General features: G+C 48.5%; 1 long non-coding RNA gene across 1 annotated transcript; it reads right to left on the bottom strand.

The window, feature by feature from the left end:
- Positions 1-23870: 23870 nt before the first annotated feature.
- On the bottom strand, positions 23871-24720 carry LOC135329505 (uncharacterized). Its single transcript, XR_010390940.1, has 2 exons — positions 24549-24720; positions 23871-24375 (listed from the first exon to the last, which is right to left on the bottom strand). It is a non-coding gene; the product is annotated as an uncharacterized LOC135329505 (long non-coding RNA).
- Positions 24721-25530: the final 810 nt, after the last annotated feature.

Consider the following 25530-nt stretch of genomic DNA (forward strand, 5'->3'; position numbering starts at 1 on the left):
GGTGAGTAATGCCCCTTTCCAAGGATTAAGCTTAGGCAGAAGCATTTGATTCTTCAGCCTATTTTTTCCCTACCTGCATTCTTTACACAAACAATTAATAGGTTTTTTCACCATGGCAGAGAGTATGAAGAGCATAAATGGCAAGTCAAGGAACATATCCTGGGACCTGAGAAAATCAACAGGTTTCTCTATAGACCAGAAAGGTGCTATCTTCAAGGAAAGATGTGGATGCCACGCTGGACTATACACTCAAACAGTTTGTATGTCTTTTGTCCATGTAAAGGGAAGTGGGGGGAAGATGGTTTTGGTGTAAATGGCTTAGTAGAAGACAACCTAAAGAAGGGGCTGTTATCCCTGTGTAGAAGGGAAGAACATCAGTTTTCTTTTCTTTTCTTGTCTGGGAAAAAGCACGGCATTTTAGCAGTGATAAATAAGAGGTTATTTATCATGGCTTTTGAAACTCCATTTGTCATAAAAGAAACAATTGTGGTCATAATCACAGTGAAAAAGCATGTGTAGCCTTTCTGGGGTTTTCTTTAGAGATATGAAGGCAGTTGCAGTATGTAGAACTGAAAAAGAGATTTTTGTTTATCCTGTTCTGATTCCCTACTCATTTGATGTCTCCTGATCTCATCTTGCATTCATTGGTTGCTTGTATGACAGGGGAGGAGGAGGGGGAACCTTCAGTGGGTACTAGCCTCCTATCCCTGAGTGATGTCAGAAGCTAGATGCTTGCAGGAGAGGGGCTTGTTTTCGAAGGTGTAGAGTGACTGGTTCTCTTTCAGTTCTAGAATGGAGTTCAGACAGCTTTTGTGCACTGTTAAATATGGATTAGAGACGTAAAGAGAGCTTAAACAGTCAGCCCATCAGAACAGAAATAACAACATTATGAAACAAGAGAATAGAAAAAAACTGACTGCTTTTTAGTTAATCAGTCAGTTCACCCTTCGGGCCATGCACTATACCTCTGCCATGCTCCTGTTCTCTCCAGGATGCTTTCCTGTCTCACTCATCCAGAAGGTGACCACAATAATGCAAGAGCAATGGTAAACTCTCATTTTTGAAGAATTAAAAATACAAAAATCTAGTTCTCCTGTTTTCCTTCTCATGCCCCCATGCATCATTGTACAGGCTCTGAACAGACAAGCCCACTATTACAATGTTGTCAGGGCCCTGCTAGTTTTCTAGTTCAAATCCTTGTTCATGCTGTTTGCTAAGTACTTGTTCACTGTGACAGCTTTCAGCAAAACAGAACACACTGAATGCTTCTTTCCAAACAGCTCTGTCCTGCTGGGCTTCAAGTGAAACAAGCCCTTCAGACTCCATCATGTGAACTTTTCATAAGGAACAATCTCCTTTAGACAATTCCTTTCAGAGATACTATCCGTGAAACTGGGACTTGGGGATGAGGTGACATCACAGCCTTCTTCCTCTGGCCAGGGTCATGGCCACCAAAGTTGTATTTGTCAGGAGGCCTCCACTTAGCATGGTGCATGAGTTCCTTAATTACCTAATGGAGTTCCTTAATTACCTAATGTTTCCCCTTTAAAAAAATCCACTACAACTTTAAAGTCCATTTTAATGTTTTCTGTTGAAAGAAAGGCAAATACTTCTGTGCAGCAACCCAGCAAAGGCTGGGTTGTAAAAAATGGAATTGATTAGTATAAATGTAACTCAAATGCAATAAAATCTTAAAAGCTGGTGGACCAAAACTGAGGGAGATCTTCACCATTTCCATTGTTGCTGTCTGTGCATTGTGCCATTTCCCTCTCGCTCATCTGCCTGCACTCTTCTTGGTAACGATCACACTTAGAAATGAACAGGAGGCTTGATAACCAAGGAAAGGTGCTATCTTTTTATCGGTGAGTTAGGAAGTAACTTGGGGCAAAATGTGCTGTATTACACAGCCTGGGAGCATGCACAAGGTTGTGTGCACTTCAGTGACAAGAATTTAACCCCTTGTGTCTCCTCTCACCCCATTGCTGAGGACAGAAGTTAGAGATGTATCACTACCTTTTCAGGAGGTGCAGGTCAAACTGATGATCTTGAGAATGTCACTTTTACCACCCTTCACACAGATCTATGAAAGCTGTCCTCTCCCAACCTGGCTGGCCACCGTCCCAAGCATCTCTCTCTGCTGGGCAGGAGAGAAATAGTAATGTGATAAAAGCACAAGAGAAACAGCCATGTGTAGAAAAGTGAAAGGGGCGGAAAGTTGAAGCTGTGTTACATAGTGTAGAATGTTACTTCTAGTAGCTGGGTGGCCTGTTGATAGAGGAATGGGCTGTTTATGTGGTTCCCTGTTTTTCACTTTTCTTACTTCTGTAAGTTTTTATATAAAAAAAGATAGGAATAAGCTGGTATTGATTACTAACTTTCTTTTTTCTGTTGGTATTTTTTTAAATAACTGTTCTTCTGCATTGCTTTGTAAAAAAAGAAGATAGGAAATATCCCCAAAATGCATTAAGAAGGCATTGACATTAAATGATTTAAAATTAAATGCCCATGAGAAAACCCAAATATAAAGAAATGTCTTTCATTCCTAAGTGGTGTTTGGTCCTTTATAAGAACATACTAATAGTGTTTTAACTGCCTGTTGGTGAAACTGGTAACTCTGAAACCTTTCTGTGATTTACCCACCATCTGTGATGAAATATGAATGATAGTATCCCAATTAGGAGCTCCAGAGAGCATCTTTTCCTTACCACAATTGTATCTGATGTTGTTGTCTGGTAATGGATATAAATATTATTGGTTTGGAGGGAAAGGAGTCTGATGTGCATATGACAATTATTCATAAGAAGGAATTCTGAAGTATGAGCCTAAACTTTACACTTTAACCAGGCTCTTGTGCCATAACCAGAATCATATGAAGCAGGTGACAGCTTTAGAGGGGTAAGTCTATGGAGCTGCATACGAGCAGTACCTGTGTGGTCTGATGACACAGCTGAGCCAAACTAAGTGCTAGCTGCCACCAAAAGCATCATGGTCTTGTGGATCCCCTTGCACTGCCCCTGACGCTCATCTGAAACTAGGAAACTGGTTCAGACAGCTAGCCAGGCAAAAAAATACAGAAATGCTACAGCACAAGATCTGCTGAAGCACTGAATTCATGATACTGAGATCACAGCAAAGGGGAGCAGGGCAGAGAGCAACTTCAGCTTGCACAGGTCAATCCAGAATGGTGCCCGGGTCCTCAGACATCTCTGCAATGGTGCACAGGCCATCAGACGTCTCTGAAAGTTACAGATCTCACATGGAGTTTCTTCCCTCTCTGCTTCTATAAATGTTACTTTCAGATCAAGGTTTTATTTGTCTGGCAGACACTGACATTCTGTGGGTTGGACAAAGCCAAAGTACAAATGATTTATATGATGATTTGGTCTACGCTATATGTGTTCATTGGGATATTTCCTGTGCCATCTTTGGCTGGAACTCAATGAATAGATTGAAATATTTTTCTTTTTTAATTCCAGAAGGAGCCATTTTGTTATTCTACCTGACCTGCAATTTTTCATCCATTTTCAGTCAGGTCGGGGAATGACACTCATCTGTGTGAATCTGGCCAACAATTCAGGATTTTGGAGCACCTCCTGTGAGTATGCCATGACAAATAGCCTGAGACAATCATACAAGATAAGCCTCACAAGACTCAACAAGCACCTCTCTGGGGAAGCCCAGAGTGTAGACTCATGGATTTTGTGGATATGGCGATGGGCAAGCCCTTACTATCATACAGTGTTTTGTCTCCATGTTGCGCCTTTAGTTTTCTTTCCTAAGGAAGCTGCATTGCTCCAGTTACTCTCTGTGTTGGCACCAACCCTTCCTGATTCAGCCACAGTCACAGTCAAAGTAGCATAGATGCAAGCACTTGCATCCAGGACACAAAGGTTACTGACCAAAACATCATCCCTGCTGACAATACATCAAAGAGCCCTGCCAGCTGGAAATTCCAATATAGGCAGCACTGAAAGATCAGGAAAATTAGTAGATGTCACAAAGGCAGCATCTCTTGTGCACCGCTTCCATTTTCTCTTCACCATCAAGGGGTTCTGTTCACTCAGACCACCTCTACCCCTCAAAGACGAGGGGATTGGGATATTGGATATTGGCAGCTTCTTTTTAAGATGGTAGAGTTTAGCTCGGCTATACATAGCAATAGATAAAAACAGCTTCCAGGGCTCTTTTACCTGTGCAGGAATAACCAAGTATGTACAACAGCAAAGTAGGGCTTTATTCCACATGCTTCCAATGGGAAATATTCACTTTTAACTGCTAAAAAGTTGTGCACTGGCTTCTTATGCCTTTGGGTTCTCTCCAGGGTTCTCAGTTAAGTTAGTCAAAGATTAGAGCGTGCTTGGAGTAACTCCACAAGTTATTCATAGTCCTGTGTAAATGTGTGCGCACAGAGTTACCCTATTGCTATTATTGTAGAAACCATTCCTCTTTACAGTTTCACTTTAATGAGAAATCACTTCCATAGGCAATTTCACAGGTATTTCCATGACCAAATACAGAAGGAAACTTTGAGACTCATATTTAAGGGTATTGAATAGATAGAGCTCTGCTAGATTTCAGCTGGAGATGTAATTGCTCAGTACCAGTGAATCCTCTCATTGATATGAAAAAAGGAAAACCATCTTCATGTTCAAGTGTTCATGTCTGTTTCTTTTCACAGCTCAGGACCACACTGGTACATAATTCTCATGGAGGGCACTGGGAACTTTCCCTACACAGTGACTTGAGATACTAAAATCATTTTAGCAACAGTCAGTGACTAATCATTAATCCCTGCTAAGGAAAGAAAACAGAAGAGGGGAAAAACTCAGAAGAATGTCAGAATATTTACAAATCGATTTACTATAATGTCTGCTTTAAAACTAGTTATATAAAATCAGAATTGATGTTAATAATATTGATTTAATGTAATTTGCCTTAAAATGCTCATCATATCCCATGCTGTCTCATTTACATTCACCTAGATTAGCCTATGTTTAACAACTAATTTCAGGGTTAGCTGTGTGTGGAAGTTAGTCATACAATTTAGACTGCATAACCTGTGACTCTGTGTTACAGAACCTCATAAATAACAACCAGCTTATACATATTCTTTGTCCTTTAAATTCATCTAAGTCCTTATATAAACACACAGAGGAAGAGGGCAAAGGACTCCAGACAGGAGATGCACTCCAGACAGGAGAACTTTAGCATAGAAAGAATTGAATACAATCATGTATTGTATTTGTTTATGCTGCTTAGAGGAACATAACTTCTGTGCTTAACTATTTTTCTTTAAAAGTGCATATCACAGGCTTCAAGTGCAGGCTGTAATAAATGCAAACAAATGTTGTATTCATTCACCCTTTTCTCTCCTGTTCACTCCTCTGCATTCTCTCGTCACTCTCAAAAATGAGAAATGCATGTTTTTAAGTGGGGGGATGAGGGGGCACAGGGATTGAGCTTTTTCTATGCAACCCTTGCTTTTTCACGATTCATTAAACCCTTTCTCCCTCGCATGTAATTGGACCCCTCTCATTTACATGCATGAGGGATGCATAATTCTGAGAGAGGCACTGCAGCCCAAAACCAGCGGAGACGGCCCTTGGGGCAGGGTGCTGGAGGCACAGGGAAGCTTGCAGAGAGCAGCCCACAGGACCGCATCGTGCCTCCAGAGCAGGACAAGCTGCTTGCCCAGGTCGGCTGGGCCTGGTGCTCCCTGCAAGCTGCAGCCAGGGCCCCCAGTGGGCCCCCCCGCTCTGCACGGCCTGGCTGCGCTGTGTGGACGGGGAATTTAACTGCTGCTCGGAGAGCTCTGGGCTGCCTGGCCTCATCCCGGGCCAGCGTTCACTTTTGAGCCTGTATTTGCAGATAATCTCCCCAGAGAAGGGCTGAGGTGGTGAACAGCTCGACTGCCTGGGATCCTCTGCTCACTGGATTTTGGCAGCTGATTAATTAATCAGTGCTGATAGAGAATTTAGTGCTACTGGGCAGCCTTCAGGGTTTACATGCAGGCCCACTGAGGCTGAGCTGGCTGTTTCAGGGGGGAGAGAGGGAAGAGACCCTGCTTTTCTCTTTCCCTGTGCTACAGAAAATAAGTCTTGGAATTAGTTGGGCCTTTTGCTTACAAGATAATGTCAGGTTTAATAGTTTTACTTCTCCTCTTCGTGGTGGACAAAGTATCCAGCCAGAAGGTGAAATATTTTAGTTGGCTTTTTACTGAGTTAAATATCCACTTGGAAAACTGCATCCGACGAACAGCAGAAACTGCCTCTCACTTCCTTTAAATGGGCTCTGTTACTCAGCTCTTGAAGTTGTTGGGCCAATGCTGTGCTACATTACATAAAGCTCTGGTACTGTGTCTCCCACAAGTCCTGATTTCAATCAGCAAGATTAAATTATAATCAAGCTCATTATGAGCTAGATACTGAATAACAAAGCTTTTTTTTTAAGCCATGGCTTTAACAGTGTAATACATATGCCAGACTATCTGCGTATGGGTCAGACAAAAAATAAGGCACTGGTGCATGCTCTGGAGAAGAGCTGGGGCCTCCCTAGGAATACCTGGTGCTGTCCTGCCCCGGCCGCTCTGCGTGCAGCTGTGCTTTCTAGCGCTCACGCCTGGGGAAACAAGCAGGAATTATACCTTTCCTGGTACAAAGAGTAGTGGGGACATTTGCTGATTGATACTGGGCAAAGTGTAAATAGCTTCACATTTCTGGCTGAGGTATTTGTCGCAAGAGAATCTGCAGGGCATCCAGCCTTAGTAATTTACTCCTAGAAACAGCAGTTTGCTTTACTGGTCTTATGAGATGACATTTTATGGCAGTTACGATTTGGTAATTTTCAAACCCTTAACAGAAAAAAAAAGATTGTGATATTACCTTATGGTGTAGCACGTGGAATTGTGTCTATTGTTACATGTCAGACCTCACTTTAGATTTTTTGTTCTTGACAATTTTAAATTTTTTATTTTATATGAACCAGTTGAGTGCATTTGTTGGGAGAAAAACATTTAAAAACTATCAGGACTAATACTTGTTTGCATGTTGTTGACGGAAGAGTTTTTAAGAAATGAAACAAAGAATATACATACGTAGATTAATGTGTTTCTTCTAAGCTCGTACATTGTATGCTCATGCCCATCTTTTAGGTTAACTTCTATTTAAAAAGTTGAAAGAAACTGGGAAATCCCTGCAGAGAACAGCCAACCACAGTTGGGAATTTCAATACATCATTCTAGATGAGTGCCTTTGATTTTAAATGGTAACGTTGTTACTTTAATCAGGAGACAATCCTTATATATTGGTTGTACTTGCCTATAATTGTAAGAGCTAAATGATACACAAAACTGGATACACATCTTTGCAGGCCGATTAATGGGGAGGACTGAAAGCAAAAGTAAACACTAACCTTACAAAATAAAAGAAGTTAAATGATAAGTGTTAAGGACCTTTTTCTTTTTGGAGAATAAAACAAGATTTAGTAGCTTTCCACTTAATTTAAATGAAAAGAATCGCTACCTTACATATTGCACTGATAATGCAGGGGAGAGAGAAAACAAAAACGTCTTTGTAGCAGTGACACCTCCTATAGTTGTTGTGAAGAAACTTTTCCCCTCAGTATCTGCTAACCAATTCTAATTAATGCTGCACATTCCTCCACTGAAATCATTTAATGCATAACAAGGGGCGCGAAAAAAAGAGAGAGAGAGGGAGAGAAGAAATTCTCAATGCTCGTGATTGCCCTGTTCGAATTATGGCAGTGAAAGCCCGGGCCCCCTAACCTACTGTCTATAAAGCAGAGCTTTGAAAGGGAACTGCAACCTACAAAAGCTGTCAATCTTCCTTGCCCCGAAAGCCTGGGTTCACATGGATTCAAGTGACAGCCTCCTCCCCCGTGCACAATGCATCAATCTGTCTCTCCCCGAGCACCCACGGCCCATTGTGCGAGCCGCAGGTGCCACAGCAGCACCCACGGCCGCCGCCCCCCGTGCGCCGGCGCCCGCGCAAAGGGGCCGGGGCGGCGAGGTGGCGCGCAGCGGCCTGCGGACGCGTGGGCACGGTGCCACTGGCGAAGGTGTTGTCAAAGCGACTGTGAGTGCTTTTTCACTTCTCGCTGCGCGTTTCTGCTTCGGGCGGCATCTTCCCCCTCTGCAAACCTGCTCCGCTGCCGGGGCCGGGCCGGCGTGGGGCTTGGTGGCATCTTGTTTCCTGGTATCTTGAAAATATGGCCCCAGCGCTGCGATTAGATGGCAGCACTGGACAACGGGGCTTTTTGAAGTATCAGTAAGCACAGAGGAGGCAGCTGCTCCAGCCTGGTGCCGTGCATTTCTGAAGGGACTTAAGCTCTCTTCCCGTTGCCTTAATGAGCAAAGAAGCCCCGGGGACGTCTCTGTCCAAAATTCCCTGCTACCATTTTGCCCAGTGGTGTGGAGGGGTAGAGAGTCCCAGCTGTCCGGGCACTGAAGGACAGTCCTGGAGGGCTGTGTTACTGGTGCCCATTTAATACGAGACTGACTGGTGATGATCTGAACTATATTAGCATCCAAGGTTTTCTGTAGACCTTCAGTAAATTGCTTAACCACGTTATGTCTCAGTTTCTTCCCTGTAATATGGAGTGCAGGTTTTTCTTTATCCCTTCATCTGCTGTTGATAGAAACTGTAAGTTTGGGGATATGGAGATGTCTGTGTGTGATTGTGCAATGCTCGGAACAACAGGACATGTCTCCTGTAATACACGTAAGTGGTAATCGTAGTGTAGATGATGAAGAAGATTCTTATGACATGCTACATCATGCTAACACACAGTAACAAAAATGGCCGTGTTTCCTCTTGTCCAGCTTTTCATGTCTGAAAACCTGGGATTTGTTTGTTTGATTGTTTGTCTTTTTCTGTTAGATGCAGTATTGAGTTGGGTTTAGAAAATCCTGAGGATGATTGAAGAACTTAAGGTATCAGGAAACTACACAGGCAAACTGGATGTGGAGAAGAGGGAGCTCATCCATTCAGATGCCATTAGTAGTGGTGAGTAACTGGCTATTAATACTAGTTCCCTCCAAGACTTGATGCACAGATCTATCCTGATCTCTTTCAGTGAAAGCACACAGCTTGCTGCGGGGTAAACTGAGGAGCCTTCTAAGCCCAGAAGACAACACTTAATAACCTTGCCTTTTCTAAAGCCAGAATTTACTTGAAGTAAGTTTCTTTCAACTCCTCTTTATATAAGATATCAAAAACAAACAGTCAAACAAAAAAATCAGCACGAGCTTGACTTCTCAAAGTTTCTTTCCATATTTCAGTTCTGAAATGACACTGTTCCAGCAAGTCTCCTGTGCTTGTTGCCAATGACACAGCTATGTTATTTTGGATGTGCATCCTACCCTGAAGGCTCTGCCGGGTAGTGATGACATCGCAGGGCTCAGTAGCATGGATGCTGCTGGCAGCAGAACTCCCGCAGCACTGAGTCGAGTGCAGGCTAATTGCTAGAGTTTTTCCTTTGCTTTTGGTGAAGGTTTTGCTTCAACGACTGCAAATTAAAGTGACACTGCAGTTCAAGTCAGCACAATGAAACGATGCTTTTGGTGCTTTGATCTTGCTCCTTAGATAGATAACTCCTTAAAAAAAAAAGGAACTGCTGACTAATTTGGTACTAAGCATTAGCTGGAGATCAGAAATGCCAAAGTGCAGGGCATGCTTGTAGGTGTGATGATAACATCTGTAGGTGAAGACAGGTAAAAAAATGTCTGATTCTTCAAAGGCAGCTAAGCATGTTCCACTTTGCTTCAGAGAACTACGTTTCAACTTTTGTTTCAGACAGATGTTTTAAAAACACCAGCAGGAGTTGGGACCGACAGAAATACCATTGCAGCAGAGTCCAACCCAGCCAGGTAACACTATTTGACAGAACTGTTTATTTTGAGCTAATTTAAAGAAAAATCATGGATGTTGGATGCCAGATCTGTTGCAGTGAAGCAAGAAGCTGAGCATCTGAACAGAAACAGAGGTTCACTGTTGTTAATTTTCTCTCAGTTTGGGCTGACAAAGTGCCTGAAGACAGATTTTGAGCATCCTACCAAAATATATGACAAAAGTTAATTCAGACTGGCACTGGCTTATCTCAGCATTTCCTCACAGTATGTGATCAAATGATTGTGTTCTCTGATACTTCTGGTTTTCTTCACTCTCCTTCATGACTAGATAAAATGAGTGGATTATTTGTTATATCAGAACATAGAAAAGCTCAGCTATCTCAAGCAGAGCTTTCTCTACAACAGGTTCCCACTAATGTCAATAGTAAAGATTTTCTAACTTCAAGTGTAGGATCAAGTCATTAAACTGGAGTCTTACTGAAAGTCCCATCTTCTCTTCTGGGAATGTTGCTGTCAATTAGCAGATTTTGTTTCCTTCTCAGGGCTGAGTCAATTCCAAAGTATCTTGAAGAGTCTGTGTTTAATACAGTTCATTTAGGACAGGGATGCCCAACCATTACTGGGACGGGGCAATAGCACAAAACAAAAATGATGTGGGCAGCATCATGCTTTGCCTTCCTCCTTGACCTCAGTCTTAACTTTGAAATTCTCGTGGCCACATGTGGTATGGAAGGAACCTATAGGCAGATGTTTCCCTGTAGCCAGCATTTCACCAAAGCTTTGAGAGTCATGCTTTTGACTTGAACAGGCTTTCCCTGGGCAATCTGAAAATAATCTGATGTTCCCGACCTGATTACCTGCACAAGAAGTCATGATCTGGCAGCCCTGGCTAAACAGTGGTCTCAGTCATGCTTTGTTCTCTGAGTTTAAACAGTTTAGGAGAAGTTTAAATCTGTTAGCCACAGGAAAAGGTAGTTTGAATATGATCTCTCTTATTGAAGGTGGTTGCTCTCCTTGAACAACAAATAAATAAAGCTAGGATAGCTCTTCAAAGAACCTGTCTGCTTCTTTTATGTAAGCAACCTCCTAAAAGCACACAAGTGATTTGATAGAAACACTTGCAGTTAAAAATGAAAAGACAACAGCCTGGAAGTTAACGTGAGCTTAACACATCCGAAATACAGTCTGCAGTAAGGAAAATGGAATTGAACTATGGAAGTGATTCATTAGCCATATATTCAGTTCCAGCACTGTGTTGCAGACAGTTATGCTGGGCCTTAATTGCTTCTGTTAACATCACATTCTAGAGCTCATTAGTGATAAACAATGTGTATTAATATCATTCAGACAAGAACTAAAGATTAAGGTGGAAATCCATTTGCTGTGATGGCCATTAGTCAATTCAGAGCTGCTGAATGATGCTTGAGGGTCTAATATGAACTGGGAGGGTCAATATTTCATCAGGCAGATTCTCTCATCTTACTGCGAAAAGTTCTTTGTCTAAAAAAAAAGTTACTTAATTAAAAATGCACCCTTGAAAAAGACACATTTTAAGTACTGCCCTGTTGGTCTCCTGAACAATTTAAATTATAAACAGTGGATAGGACCAATACTGAGTGTGACAGAAGCACATCCATTTTAGGAGAACTGTGCTGCTTGCCACAATGGTAAATTTGGCCCAATGTTTCCAACTTAAATATTTTCAAATGTAGAGGGTTCCTAGCTTCAGTTTTATTTTCTGGCTGCAGGCAGATCACCTGCTTTTATGTAGACATACATGTGTAAGCATATGTTGGGATTTTTCCAGACATGTCTGACTGACAGTGCAATTTGTTACTCCTTGTTCTTAATTCATAGCAGTGAGATCCCACAAATGGCTGAGCAGCAGACGTATGAACATGAAATGTGCCAGCAATAGGAAAAGTATTTTTCATGTTCTGAAGCAGCAATAGAGTAAGTTCACCTTTCTATTATTTCTACCGTTTTGCTACCATTTCTTTTCCCCTGTCTGCCTGAGTACCAAAATATGAGGTCCAGTCATTTCATTGCAGTAAATGGGGGCATATGAATTTGAGCTTGGTTTGGCTTTGCTGTCCTTAGCTTTACTGCCCTCCTACAAACTTCATAGTATCTGTTGCAGAAGGTATGCAAAGTCACATGCAAAAAAGTGCTGACCAGTGCTGTTAGTGCAGTAGCTGTTTTAAGTTTGTAGTCAATGAAACTTTATCATATTTAGATGCCACTTGAGTAACATGTAGGGCCTGATCTGTTGTCTGTTGAAGTCCCTGGGAGTGTAATAGATGCCAAATCAGCTGTTTGAACAGAGGAAATGCACTTAAAGATGTTTCTACTTTTTGCTTTAGTTTTGCTTTTCATTTGCTTTGTTTCTTTTGTGCAGAGGTGGTGTTCAGGGATTATTGATATATTCTGGCATGTATCAGTGCAGCTGGCAGCCCAGCAGCAATGTTTTCAAAGTGTAGAAGGCTGCTCATGGGCAAAAGTGCCTGGGCTTGCCATACACAAATGCCTGCACATGGGCTGTTGGAAGAGTGCTATGTCAAAGCTGTAATATTTTAGTTAAAAGAAATGAAAAATTAAAAGAAAATTTGAAGTAAAGGGAGGGCGTTGGGTCTTTTGTATTTGAATGGGAGTCCAGTTCTGGTGCACAGATTTCTAGGAGGAAGTGGAACGCAAGAGAGTTCAAAGGAACTTGATCCAAGAATGTTTTAAAAAAAGAAAAGTCAGTATAAAATTTGAGGAACTCTCTGTTCAGTAATTAAAAAAACAGTAAAGATGTAGTCTGACTATTTACTTACTTATAAAATGAAAGTTTTATAAAGGAGGGTCTTCTTTTTATGTTGACAAAAGGCCTAGCAAGTTTTAGTGGCTAGAAGCAGAAATTTGCTACCTTTGGTGAAAGTGCCATTTCTGAGCAACAAGATAATTATACATTGCAAGAACTTGCTTGGGTGAGCTGATTGATAGACTATCATGGTTTCGAATCCATCTCCGAGATATATTTTACTCAATTTCTGAGAAAAATCTTATGGCCAGTATGTGAAGGAAGTTAGACTAGATGACCATAATGTTTTCCATCATAGCCTTCAGAATCCAAATTTCTATGAAACTTGGGAAAGTGCTAGCAAATCAGCTAGATGTGATTTTCTGGACAGGTTTCACAGGTGAATTGTATGTCCCTCACTACAGAAACCCCGGGTTCTCCTACATTTTTTGGTTGCAATCTTTGATGTGCTTCATCTAAAGAAATTGCTCCAGCCCAGACCCGAGGAGGTCAGCATATGGATTTCTCTTATCACAGATCACCTATTTCTGATGCTGACTGGTTGCAGCAACATTAATGGTGATATTTGGTAATGACAGGACAGCGATCCCATGTTTAGCCCCATTTTTTATTTATTCTCTAGTGCATTCATTTCTTTTTCTTTTTGGAATAATTCAGAGGGCATTTCAGTTTATGGAAGGCAGCACAGCTGACCCAGGGCTGTATTTGCCAAACACCAGACTTTTCAGAACTCTAAATATCTGAAGTTACCCTTCTCATTTGACTGTCAAAAAGGCTCTAGGATCTCCAGTTCCAACAGTGTCCAATACCCACCACTAATCCTGCCTTTATTTCTCTCAGCTGAGAGCTGGATCCAGTTTTTGGCTTCTGTTGGAATAATTCAACAGTGCAGTGCTTCCCACTGTATCTGGCAAGGAAAGGGAACATTTGACCAATTTCTTGTTTACAATGATGCACACAGGGACCAGGTATCTTATATTTGTAGAAGGGGAGCGCCACCTGCCGCGGGTAGGAAACTGAACAAGATGCTTCTGGAGCAGGAGGGACTTTCCCCTAACATTTTAAATTAACCTCCCCTTCATATTTTTTCAGCTGCTCAACTCAAAACCAGAGCCCAATTAATGCCCTCCTTAGCTGCTGCTCGTGTCCATATTGCCACAGGGGAAGAAACATTGAGTAATGATCACAAAGTGCACAGCAGCTGCAAAACATGATTTTCCCTCAAAACCAGTCCCAGCAGTGGATTGAGGGATCTAGCATAAACCAGGGCAAGGTCTGAGTGCACACTCCAGGATTATTGTTTTGAACAATCCTGACTCACTCACCTGCTGGTGCGTGCTGCAAAGGGCTGCAGTGATGCCAAATCCTCACAGACAGACATGCATCTGAAACCAATGTGTTTGATAGTCTGGGCTTTGGCCTTGATTTCTGTTGCTGTGAAATCATGTCTTTTTTATGCCTACGTTGGAACCCCCTTGTTTCTGTGAGGCTGGGAACCAGCTCCCTCTTGTGCTCTCTGTTGTTTCTTGCAATTGCTGTCCCTGGGTGCTCCTAAACCCCACAGCTGACAAGGACCAAAGCCTGCAGTTTGCATTAACTGTGCCATGGGCTGTTTCTGTAGCCCTGATAGCACAGGTTGAGGTCTAATGCCTGGAGCAGACAGTCCTTGGCTGGCAGGGTTAATACAGCCTGTCCAGGAAAAGGAATTCACTAGGCATGAGCCCTCTTCTGCTTGTATTTTTCATATGAGAAGACAGGTTTATGGGTTTTTTAAGATGAAGCAGACCTCCACTCATGCCATAGTTAACAGTTAAAGCCAAAGAAAGTTAGTTGAACAGCCCCAAAGCAAAATTCACAATGCTATCTTTACTGTACAAACTCAATGAAAATTTTCAAGGAGACTGAAACTTTTTAGATGTCTATAATACTGACATTGTTCATAATAGCATGATCTAAAATGAGTACCAAAGATGCAGTTCAGGTATTTTGTAACCAAAACCTTTAGCCAATCATTTTGAGCAGCTATTGAGCAGTTTATCTCCACTACAAACCAGAAGGAAAACATGATTTACACCAACTGCAGATACAATTTTTCTGTTTTAAAAGCTGAATGGCAAGAACTGTCTGTTAAAAATGTCCTGTCTTGGAGTCAGGGACCTCTCAGAAGTATATGATCTTGCAGATCACATTGATCAATGAGTGTCAGGGTGCTGAGGGCATTACTAAGTCTTAATAGCCCTGACCAGCCTCACCTGGGGCCTCCCCCAGGCCTTGTTCAGGCCTTGGAGCTCTATTTAAGCTCAGCCTGGGGCCTGCAATCTCTTCCTGAGCTGTGTTGTAGGGGTGCTGGTTTCCAGCTCAGCTGCAGCCCTGCTTGGCCACAGCCCCCTGATCCAGGTCAGCCCCTGATATCTAGGCTAACCTCAGCCCTTTTCTGTCCCTATGGACCTGCCTCATGATGACTGGGCTGGGTCTGAACATGGTTACCCTTGGCTGGCCTTGTCCCAGCCTTGCTCTATGGATCAACTTCCCAGCTCGACCTCAGACTCACCTCATTGCCATGGGCTTGCCTGGCAGCCTGGACCCTCAGCTGAACCTGGCTGCTGCCTATGGGCTGGCTCTGCTCCCTGGCCTGGGTACGGCAGGTCAGGCTGGCTGATGAGGCCCTGGCCCTGCTGGTGCTGCCCTCAGCTCCCCAGCCCAGAAGGAGCAGCTGACCCTGACAGTGACCTGGCAGATGAACTAAAAGGTATTGGTTTATGGCTGTTACATGCTATTGAATGTCAGTAGAGAGCAGGATGATGTGATGCAGTTTTAATATAAAAGCTAATGCCTATTCATTCTTTTGTAGTGGTATTCTCAATCATAAAGAAGATATTGTGTTTCTGAGGTGCAATTTAGTCACTGCTGTGGTGAGGAAACCAGCAGCCTTGGGTTGTCTTCATTGCCCAGCAAAGCCTGCAAGTTAGGGTGCACTGCAGAAATAATAGAGCTATGTCACTTGTGATGAGAAGGGGAGACTTGCTGGGAAAACCACGTTGCTTCAGAACAGAAACAATCTGAACAAGTGAACAGTTATGAAGCTCAGACCAAGTAAGGTGTTTACAGTGAAATCTCTAAGCAGTCAGTGTGACACTATGAAAGTCTTTAACATCTTATCAGGAGACAAGAAGTACTGGGAAAACTAGTGGACAGCATATTTACAACTATACTGCTTGGCCATAGTTAGCATTATAGCAGTCTACTCCAATTTCATGTTGGAAGAGTTATTTGCTGAGATGGTGAAAAGTAGTTCAGAAGCCTGGCTGTGTTGCATCTAGCATATAAATCACCAGTCAAACACTCCTTTTCTAAAAATCTCATGGAAACTATACATAGGTGAAGAATGTCAAGCCAAATTCTTGTTGACTTTCTTTGATTCCTCAGCAAGAAGACATTAGAAATTGTGTCAAAGTGAAGGGAAGACTTACGCTATTCAGAAAAGCAGTATTATCTGAATGATGTCAGTATTTGTGTTAAGGAAAGTGTGCATCTCTTAAAAGTGGCATAAACAATAGTGACTTTCTACTTCTGTTCCCACTGTGGTGTCCTGACAGTGCTACAAAATGAGAAATAGTATTTTTGCACCACACTTCTGAAAAACAAAGCTCATCAGACTTCCATAGAAATGCGAGCAATGTACAAACCAGAACCTCTGCATATCACTGGCAAAAATACCTCTGTCATGCTAGGAATGCAAGTAAGGAAGGTATGCAGAAAACTGTACACCACATGAGGAAACTGGGGCTGCAAGAAACTCTACTGTAGAATAGGCTGCCTTGCCTCAGCTGTTGTAGTTTCTCTTTAGATGTTTTTGAAGGACAGAATTTTGCTGTTGTAGCTCATGAAAACCCCATCCTTGCTCTTTGTACCAGAGTGTTAAATGTATGGTAGGGGTTTGCTGCAAGCATCTGAAACAACAACATTTTGATATGACTGTTGTGGGCCATAATACAGCCTGAAGCATCCTTCTGCAGTCCTGTATCACCCACCAGTGAGATGCACAATAGCATACATGCTGAAGACACATCCTAAGGCCATGTCAAATGTCCAGTAAATCTGGCTGAGGAACCTTGACAGCAGTTTTTGCTCCAGGTCCCTCCACTAGCTGCCAAACTATCACAGGCCTGCTGGGATGCCCTTCTAAGCAACAGGCTTGTCCTGGAGAGCTTGAATGCTTGCTCTTCCACAATGACTGTCTACAGGTGGGTCCACACCACACCCCCAGCATCTGTGGCCAGGCTGCACAGGGTTGTGTGTGTGTTCCACTCTGCTCCCTACCCCTCTCCTCCTGAGCCACCCAGCAGCGATGCTTTTGGGTGCCTGCCAGAGGTCCTGGGCCTCTCTGCAGTATAAATAGCCTGGTGGGTCTGTAAGCTCCTGCATACTGTACTGTGTTTAGTGCCCATTTCTCTTCTACTGTCACAGCGTGCCTCCCAACCCTCTTGCAGGGGAGTCCCCTCAACCCTCTGAGAGGCTTAAGCATGTCCTTCAAAGGAAGTGTGCCCTGAAGTGCTTTTCAGAGTCAATTTCCCTATACTTATGCCTCAGGAGCTGCAATGCCCATTTCCCCATTGCACTTTGCTCAGTCCATTCCCCTAGGTGATGTTACTACCAGCAGTCACAGAAATGGGATGTCTTTTGAAAACTGTCCCTTATTGACAATCACATGGAACCAGGAAGGGCAGCACTACCTGTGTTTCACTGCTCCACCTAATTTTTTGAAATCTGGTCAGTGTATTTTTAACACTGCAGGTCTTTTTCCCAGAAGGCTCAGGGTATTTCTCCCAAAGATCTTTCCTCAGACATTGCCACAGGTAGCCCAAAACTTCAGGCTTTACTTGAATAAGACCCCAGCACAGACAACTTGGCAGAAGAAGACTGTCCGTGCTCACACCGGGAGGATTGGTCCAGGTTGCAGCATATCACATGCCATTCACTTTCCTGTTTGCCCAAGCTGGAAACAGACTCCAGACATCCATGCCAACACTACATTGCAGAAGAGGTAAAAGAGACAGCTGGCTACAGTGTGACCAAGCAGGGTGAGAACTAAGGCTAAAAAACAATTGTCCAAAAATTAGCTTGTTGTCTCTAATCAAAAAGGCGTCTCCTAACCTGCAGGGATCTGACAAGGTCTCGTAGCGGGTGTCCTAGGTTGTCCCTCTTGCATTTTCCTTTCCCCAAAGAAACGGAGGTGGTGAGCGCTGAAGAAGCGGGGAGTGAACGCGGGGCTGCCGGCCCGCAGGGCTGTGAGGGGCTCTCGTAGCCAGCGTCCCCCGCGCTGCCGCTCGCCCAGGAGCGCTCCTGGCCAAAGCCCTCAGACCCGGCCGTGTTGGCACTGGAGCGCGTGCGAGTGGAGGAGCTCTGTGCCCCAAGGCCTGTGGGTGGGAGAGATCCCCCCCACCCCCGGCCCCCGCGAGCTGCTCTAAGGAAACACCACTCTGGCATTGCGTGAGCTCTGCCTCCTCTCTGTCTTTATTGCCCAGGGGCCTCCTCGTGCGGGTGGCCGTGCGCAATGATGGCGCCGGCCCGAGACGGAGGAGCACGGTGCAGGCAGGCTGGGTGGAGGGACGGTGCCGTGGCCTGGTGTCGGGGCCGGCTGTGGCTTTGCGGGCACGCTCTGGAGCAGGCGCAGGCCTGGGGCAGCGGCCGCAGACTCTCTGCGCTTTGGGCAACAGAGTTGTGGGCACGCGGGGAGGTGAGTTTGTGGGCACACGGGCCGGTGCTTCGCCAGGGCTCTGCTGGGCTCTGGCTGACGTGTCCGAGCATCGGCGTCGCTCTCGTCGTGCCTCAGTGGCCCCGGTGCCCGTCTCCCACCGCACGGCCCCAGTCTGGCTCGGTGTCGGTGTGCCTAGCCCAGCGTGCTGCCCGCTCAGGCCTCGTCGCTGGTCAGTGCTTCGAGCCTGCCCGTGCCAGGCGCACCTGCATCTGCAGTGTTCTCCTCCTGCGTGGTGGCACTGAAATGGAAGCTGGGGTTGTGTGCAGTAACTCTCTGAAGGGCACACTGGCCAGCCCCAAGGGAAAGGGAGCAGGAGAATATGCCCTTAAGCCGCCCCAAAGCAAGCCCGCCCTTGAAAGGGGCGCAGCGTAGCCTGAGCAAGGTGTCTTCTGCTTCTGTGGTGGTGATTACCTGTCCCTGGAAGAGCTTCTGCTGAACCCTCCCAAGCCTGGTGTGGGAGGCCAGGGTGGAAGAAGGAGGCCGCCATAGAGATATTCGTCTCCGTTGCTTGTGTTGCTGCCGAACTCTAAGCTTGCAGCGCTTGGAGAAGCACACCTGGAGCAGGTACACTGCAGGCTGGCGGGATGCTGGAAATAACGCATTAGCAGATGAACTTTGTGTTGGTGCGAGTTTGAAGAGGGCAAGGTTTGAAGGGACTTGCTCGGATGGAGCTTTTTGTCCTGGAGGCAGGACAGAACTCACCTCTCCAGAGTGGCAGCGGGTCTGGCAAGCGGATGCCTCGGCATCGTCCTCTGGAGACCTAGGAATCGTACCGAGAGGTATGGTAAAGGATTTTTAGTTGTCCTTTTGAAAGGAAGCGCGCTGCCTAGTAGGGAACTTGTGCTCTGTTCCATTTGCCAGGGAAAGCCCCTCGGAGACTAGCAGGGCTCTGCGTCTTTGGTCAGGTCTGCCGCCTTTGGAAAGGGTTAAAATGCCGGCCTGGGAGCTTTCTGGGAAGCCTTGAGAGTACCTGTGGGCTTCAGGTAAGCACTTTGTGCAGCTGTGTAATGGCTGCCTTGCAGGTGTGCTGTTCCTTCTGCCTGGCCCTGAGAGCAGATTGGCAAGAGAGGACCCCCAAGAAGGGGGCTGGTTAGTTGGATTTAACCCATTTAGAAGTGATGCCCAGAAGTCCTTCAGCATCTGTCTTGGCAGCCTGTGGAGTGCAGCTGTAGATTTCCCTGCCCGCGCAAGTGGTGGCCGAGTCCTGGGCTCAGGTCAGCACTTGGCTGTCGCTTTCTGCCCATCTTTCTGCTGTCTGCCAGCTGTGGAGCAGGAGGGTTGGAGGGCTGTGGGTCAGGGCTAGAAGGGAGTTGCTCTGGGTGGACCCTGACTCCTCCTGCGAGAGGCTAAAGCTAGGGCCGTGCCCGCACTGGGAGCTGCTTTGCAAGGTATCGCTTTGTAAGGGATGTGAATTTTAAACGTTACCTTTCTTTCCTGGTCTTGAGTCGGTAGTAAAGCCAAACACAAAATGCGAAGAAGATGATCAAAACGACGAGCGTTAAAGTGTTGGCAACGATGATGACGATTTTGTGTTTTGGAGGGCTGGGGTCAGCCTCTGCAGGACCCTTGGGGGAGAGTACTGCAAAACAGTGGCCAGAGATCAGCGTTTAATAAAAACGTGCATGCTGTGGTAGGTGAAAGGTAGGAAGGGGAGGGCTGAAGCGTGAAGAGCCCAAGCGCAGCAGCACACGCGTTACGGCCGTGGGGACGTGGCGTCCCAGCACGTGCGGGATGCCATGTGGTATCCTAGTTTGGTGCCGTGCATTGAGAAAACGCCCCATTCTTCTCTTCTCCCCCCTGTTGCTTTTGGTGGTGTTGCTCCTCCTCTCACACCCCCTCCTTCCTGCACTGGGAGAAAGGGAAGCAGGAGCCTGCTGTCACGAGCGAGACCCACTCTTGTGCTGGGCCGAGGCTCGGCAGATGCTTGTGTGTGCCCAGGGCGGGCAGCGCCGGAGGGCGGCGCAGAAGGCTGTGGAAAGCCGCGTCTCTGCAGAAGAGCTCCTCCTCAAGTGTTCTCAGCTTTGGAAGGGAGCCCCCTGTTCTGCCTGTGCCCCCAGGTGCTGGCAGGGGCCCGTGGGAGCGCTGCCTTGCCCCTGGAGATTCACCCTTAGACAATGTTAGTGGGGGAGAGGAGGTCTTGCGTCGGAGTACGTACCTTCAGACAGCACCGAAGCCTCTCTTTCCCCAGGTATGGGGACCCCGTGTACAAGGAGAGTACACAGGAGAAGGCACACCAAGGCAGAGCAGCCAGCCATGTCTGCTGGTACTCCCAAAGCTGTGTGCGCAAATGAGGCCTGCCCGGCAACGGGGCCCTGGGTTGCCCTGGCGGTGCTGTGACATCGCCGGCGGGCGTGCAGACCTTGTGAAGGTGTCAGGAGCTCCTCACAATGGGCCGCTGAGCGTGCGCGCGGCCTGCCAGCTCCTTCCCAGTCACCCTGCACAGGCGTGACCTCAGTGCCACCGGCTGTTTGTTGTAGGCCGTGCTTCTCCTGAGCGCCGTTTGGCGGGGAGGCGGTCTTTCACGGAGCCGGGCAGGCTGTGCAGACGAGCCTCTGCAGGGCCTGACGAAAGCTAGGGAGGATGCGCAGGAGCAGGCTGGGAGACTGTCTGGCTCCGTGCATTTCCCCACAGTAAAACAGTAGCCACAGTAAAACACTAGGCACATAAGGGAGTGCTTAAATGGGTACGTCTGCTTTAGACCCCACGACAGGCAGAGGCTTTCCTTTCCCCGAAGAAAGGGAGGTGGCTGTGACCCTCCCCTTGCTTCTTGGGCTGACACGCTGCCCCGGCAAGGCAGCGGAAGCCCCGTCTCAGCCAGGCCCGGCCCCACAGAGAGGAAGCAAAGCAAGTCTGACTGGAGCTTCCTAGGTTGTGAGGGAGCTGGTAGGCTTCGAGTCTGGGTTTGGTGGGAGCTGAAGCAGCTCGCGGGTGCTGTAGGGGGGACTGTGCTTTCTGAAGGAGCTTGTCCTTAAAACGCAGCTTCCCCTGTTCGTGTCCCACATGTGGCCCAAGCGGGAAGGAGCTGCGTGTGCCCTGTAGAGTCGGCAGTGAGTGCGGTTGTGCGCTCAGAGCCGTGTCTCTGGCAGGGGTGGGCAGAGACGGGGAGCGTCTCTGGAGAGAATGGTACCCGCAGGGCTCGAGCGTGGCCCAGAATCCCTTCTGCTGGGGTCTGAAGGCCATTTTTCCATGGGGTCCGCTGCCCTGTAAGCGGGGATTGCTAACGGAGGGTGAGTGAGAGCTACGTCGGGAGGCACCTTCACTGGTAGGAAGTCTTCTGAAGTCCGGGGAGTCTGCTGGGTGCCTTTCAAGCATGGCGTCGCTGTCCTGCACCTGTGCTTGTGGTGTTGGCAGTTAGGCAGGCTTTTGAGGAAGAGCGGTGCGTGCAGGCAGTGCTTGCTGTGCCTCAAGAGAAGTGGCAGTGGCACAGCAGAAGAGAAAGGATCAGCTGCACCACGGTGCCTGGGGCCACAGGCTGATGCTGCTTGTGCCATGGTGTGTCCGGCGGGGGCTGAGGGTCGAGCCCGTTGTCTCTGGAGCAAGGTGCAACTGAACCGGGATGTGGTTAAGGCACGCTTTTGTGGATGTGGTGGCGTTTGGGGTGTAGGAAGTGGGTGTAGATGCATTTGTGTCCTCCTCCTGGGATCTGTGCTGCCTGGTGGTGGGCAGCGGTGGGTTATTGTTCATGTCTCGGTGGCCTGAAGGTGGTCTTGTTAGTCTGAGCGCTTGCAGCTCTGGGTTGGAGGTGGTGTCTTGTGAAGACCTGGGCAGTAGTTGGTTTGCTGCTTGTGGAGTTGCTGCTGGCTGGAGGTGAGCTGCTTGAGGGAAGAGAGATGTTCTTGCAGCCTGTGAGTGCCGCGCTCGGGCTTTTCAGCTGGTTTGTGTCATAAGCAGCTACCCTGAGCCCCTCAGTCGCACTGGGGCTGCGATGCAGGCTGAGTAGCTGTGTTGTTTGTGGAGCAGCTTGTGTGAGGCCTGGTTGCCGCAAGGAAGAGGGTGCGGAGCTGCTGGAGCAGAAGTGCCCATGAAGGTTGTGCTGGAAGACCTCAAACCCAGGAGCAGTTGAGGTTGGAAGGGCTGCCTGGAGGCCCCTGAATGCGCTGGCATGCCCAAAGCGGGTCTAATTCACCCGGGCAGCTCGGGGCCTCGTGCAGTCGTGTCTCCAACTGCCCAGGTCTGGGAAAAGCCGGCATTTCCTCTTTGTGGCCTTGCGGTCACTGGACTGTGTGGAGACCGTGTGGGCTGTGGTGTGCGGTTTGGCCTCTTTGCTGGTGTGATGCGCGAGCTGGCACAGGGAGCAGCGAAGCCGCGAGCTCCTGGTGGAGAAGCCCCGGAGGCGCTGACGAGCCGTGCGGCTTTGCCCCGCTCGTCTCGAAGGGGCCCGGCTCCCGAAGCGCCTGCGAGAGTCACGTGAGAACGGCGGCGGTTCTCCGCAGGAGATGCAGGGGCCCTGTGCGCGTGCAGCAGCTCTTTTTGAAGCACTCTGCAGCGGTCTGTGGTTATTCTGCCATCGTGTGGCTGTGAAGAGCTGGCGGGCCGAGGTTTCTGCAGGAGGTGATGAGACCGCGCTTCTCAGAGCAGGAGCAGCCCAGCGCGTCGCGGGGGGTGTCGCCAGGGCTGTCGGCGCGGTTTGCGCCTTGCCGCAGGCTGCTGTGCGGGAAAGGGGCTTTGGAGCAGTTGCCCCACGGGCATGGCGGAGGAGCGCTGGGAAGGGGTCGTGGGCGTGGGGTGGTGGAGCTGGGGCGCCTGTGGGAGCTGCGTGCGCGTGTCAGGGCGCGCGGAGCGGCAGAGGAGGGCAGCAGGCTGCCCGAGCGCCGGGCGCCGCTAGGGCGCAGGTGGTGGCTGTGGCGGGGAGGGGGCTTTGCTGCACGGGGCAGTGGGACAGAGCGCCCGCCGCCTCCAGCCCCGGCGCCGCAGCCGGGCTCCGGCTGTGCCCGCACGGCTGCTGCCGAGGCCCCGAGGCCTGGCCACCGGGACGCTCTGCAGCCCCGCGTTGGAAAGCCCCATTACTTGGATTTAGAAATCCTAGTTAGCTGGATTTAGAAATCCTAGTTAGTTGGATTTAACCCATTCAAGAGTGCCGCCGGCGCAGCCACGGGCAGTGCGGAGCACAGACAGGCCATGAGCCGCCAGCAGGGTTGTGGCGCTTCCCGGCCCTGCTGGGTGGGCACGAGTGAGTTGTGGCCGGGAGCCGGCGCGAAAGCGCGGGGAGCGAACGCGGGGCTGCGGGCCCACGGCCCTGTGTCTGGCTCTTGTAGCTGGCGTCCCCCACGCTCCCTCTCGCACGGGAGCGCTCCTGGCCAAAGCCCTCAGGCCCAGCCGTGTTGGTGCTGGAGCGCGTGCGAGTGGAGGAGCTCTGTGCCCCAAGGCCTGTGGGTGGGAGAGATCCCCCCCACCCCCGGCCCCCGCGAGCTGCTCTAAGGAAACACCACTCTGGCATTGCGTGAGCTCTGCCTCCTCTCTGTCTTTATTGCCCAGGGGCCTCCTCGTGCGGGTGGCCGTGCGCAATGATGGCGCCGGCCCGAGACGGAGGAGCACGGTGCGGGCAGGCTGGGCGGAGGGACGGTGCCGTGGCCTGGTGTCGGGGCCGGCTGTGGCTTTGCGGGCACGCTCTGGAGCAGGCGCAGGCCTGGGGCAGCGGCCGCAGACTCTCTGCGCTTTGGGCAACAGAGTTGTGGGCACGCGGGGAGGTGAGTTTGTGGGCGCACGGGCCGGTGCTTCGCCAGGGCTCTGCTGGGCTCTGGCTGACGTGTCCGAGCATCGGCGTCGCTCTCGTCGTGCCTCAGTGGCCCCGGTGCCCGTCTCCCACCGCACGGCCCCAGTCTGGCTCGGTGTCGGTGTGCCTAGCCCAGCGTGCTGCCCGCTCAGGCCTCGTCGCTGGTCAGTGCTTCGAGCCTGCCCGTGCCAGGCGCACCTGCATCTGCAGTGTTCTCCTCCTGCGTGGTGGCACTGAAATGGAAGCCGGGGTTGTGTGCAGTAACTCTCTGAAGGGCACACTGGCCAGCCCCAAGGGAAAGGGAGCAGGAGAATATGCCCTTAAGCCGCCCCAAAGCAAGCCCGCCCTTGAAAGGGGCGCAGCGTAGCCTGAGCAAGGTGTCTTCTGCTTCTGTGGTGGTGATTACCTGTCCCTGGAAGAGCTTCTGCTGAACCCTCCCAAGCCTGGTGTGGGAGGCCAGGGTGGAAGAAGGAGGCCGCCATAGAGATATTCGTCTCCGTTGCTTGTGTTGCTGCCGAACTCTAAGCTTGCAGCGCTTGGAGAAGCACACCTGGAGCAGGTACACTGCAGGCTGGCGGGATGCTGGAAATAACGCATTAGCAGATGAACTTTGTGTTGGTGCGAGTTTGAAGAGGGCAAGGTTTGAAGGGACTTGCTCGGATGGAGCTTTTTGTCCTGGAGGCAGGACAGAACTCACCTCTCCAGAGTGGCAGCGGGTCTGGCAAGCGGATGCCTCGGCATCGTCCTCTGGAGACCTAGGAATCGTACCGAGAGGTATGGTAAAGGATTTTTAGTTGTCCTTTTGAAAGGAAGCGCGCTGCCTAGTAGGGAACTTGTGCTCTGTTCCATTTGCCAGGGAAAGCCCCTCGGAGACTAGCAGGGCTCTGCGTCTTTGGTCAGGTCTGCCGCCTTTGGAAAGGGTTAAAATGCCGGCCTGGGAGCTTTCTGGGAAGCCTTGAGAGTACCTGTGGGCTTCAGGTAAGCACTTTGTGCAGCTGTGTAATGGCTGCCTTGCAGGTGTGCTGTTCCTTCTGCCTGGCCCTGAGAGCAGATTGGCAAGAGAGGACCCCCAAGAAGGGGGCTGGTTAGTTGGATTTAACCCATTTAGAAGTGATGCCCAGAAGTCCTTCAGCATCTGTCTTGGCAGCCTGTGGAGTGCAGCTGTAGATTTCCCTGCCCGCGCAAGTGGTGTCCGAGTCCTGGGCTCAGGTCAGCACTTGGCTGTCGCTTTCTGCCCATCTTTCTGCTGTCTGCCAGCTGTGGAGCAGGAGGGTTGGAGGGCTGTGGGTCAGGGCTAGAAGGGAGTTGCTCTGGGTGGACCCTGACTCCTCCTGCGAGAGGCTAAAGCTAGGGCTGTGCCCGCACTGGGAGCTGCTTTGCAAGGTATC

Source organism: Dromaius novaehollandiae, chromosome 11 (assembly GCF_036370855.1).
Source record: "Dromaius novaehollandiae isolate bDroNov1 chromosome 11, bDroNov1.hap1, whole genome shotgun sequence".
In the NCBI taxonomy this organism is placed as follows: Eukaryota; Metazoa; Chordata; class Aves; order Casuariiformes; family Dromaiidae; genus Dromaius; species Dromaius novaehollandiae.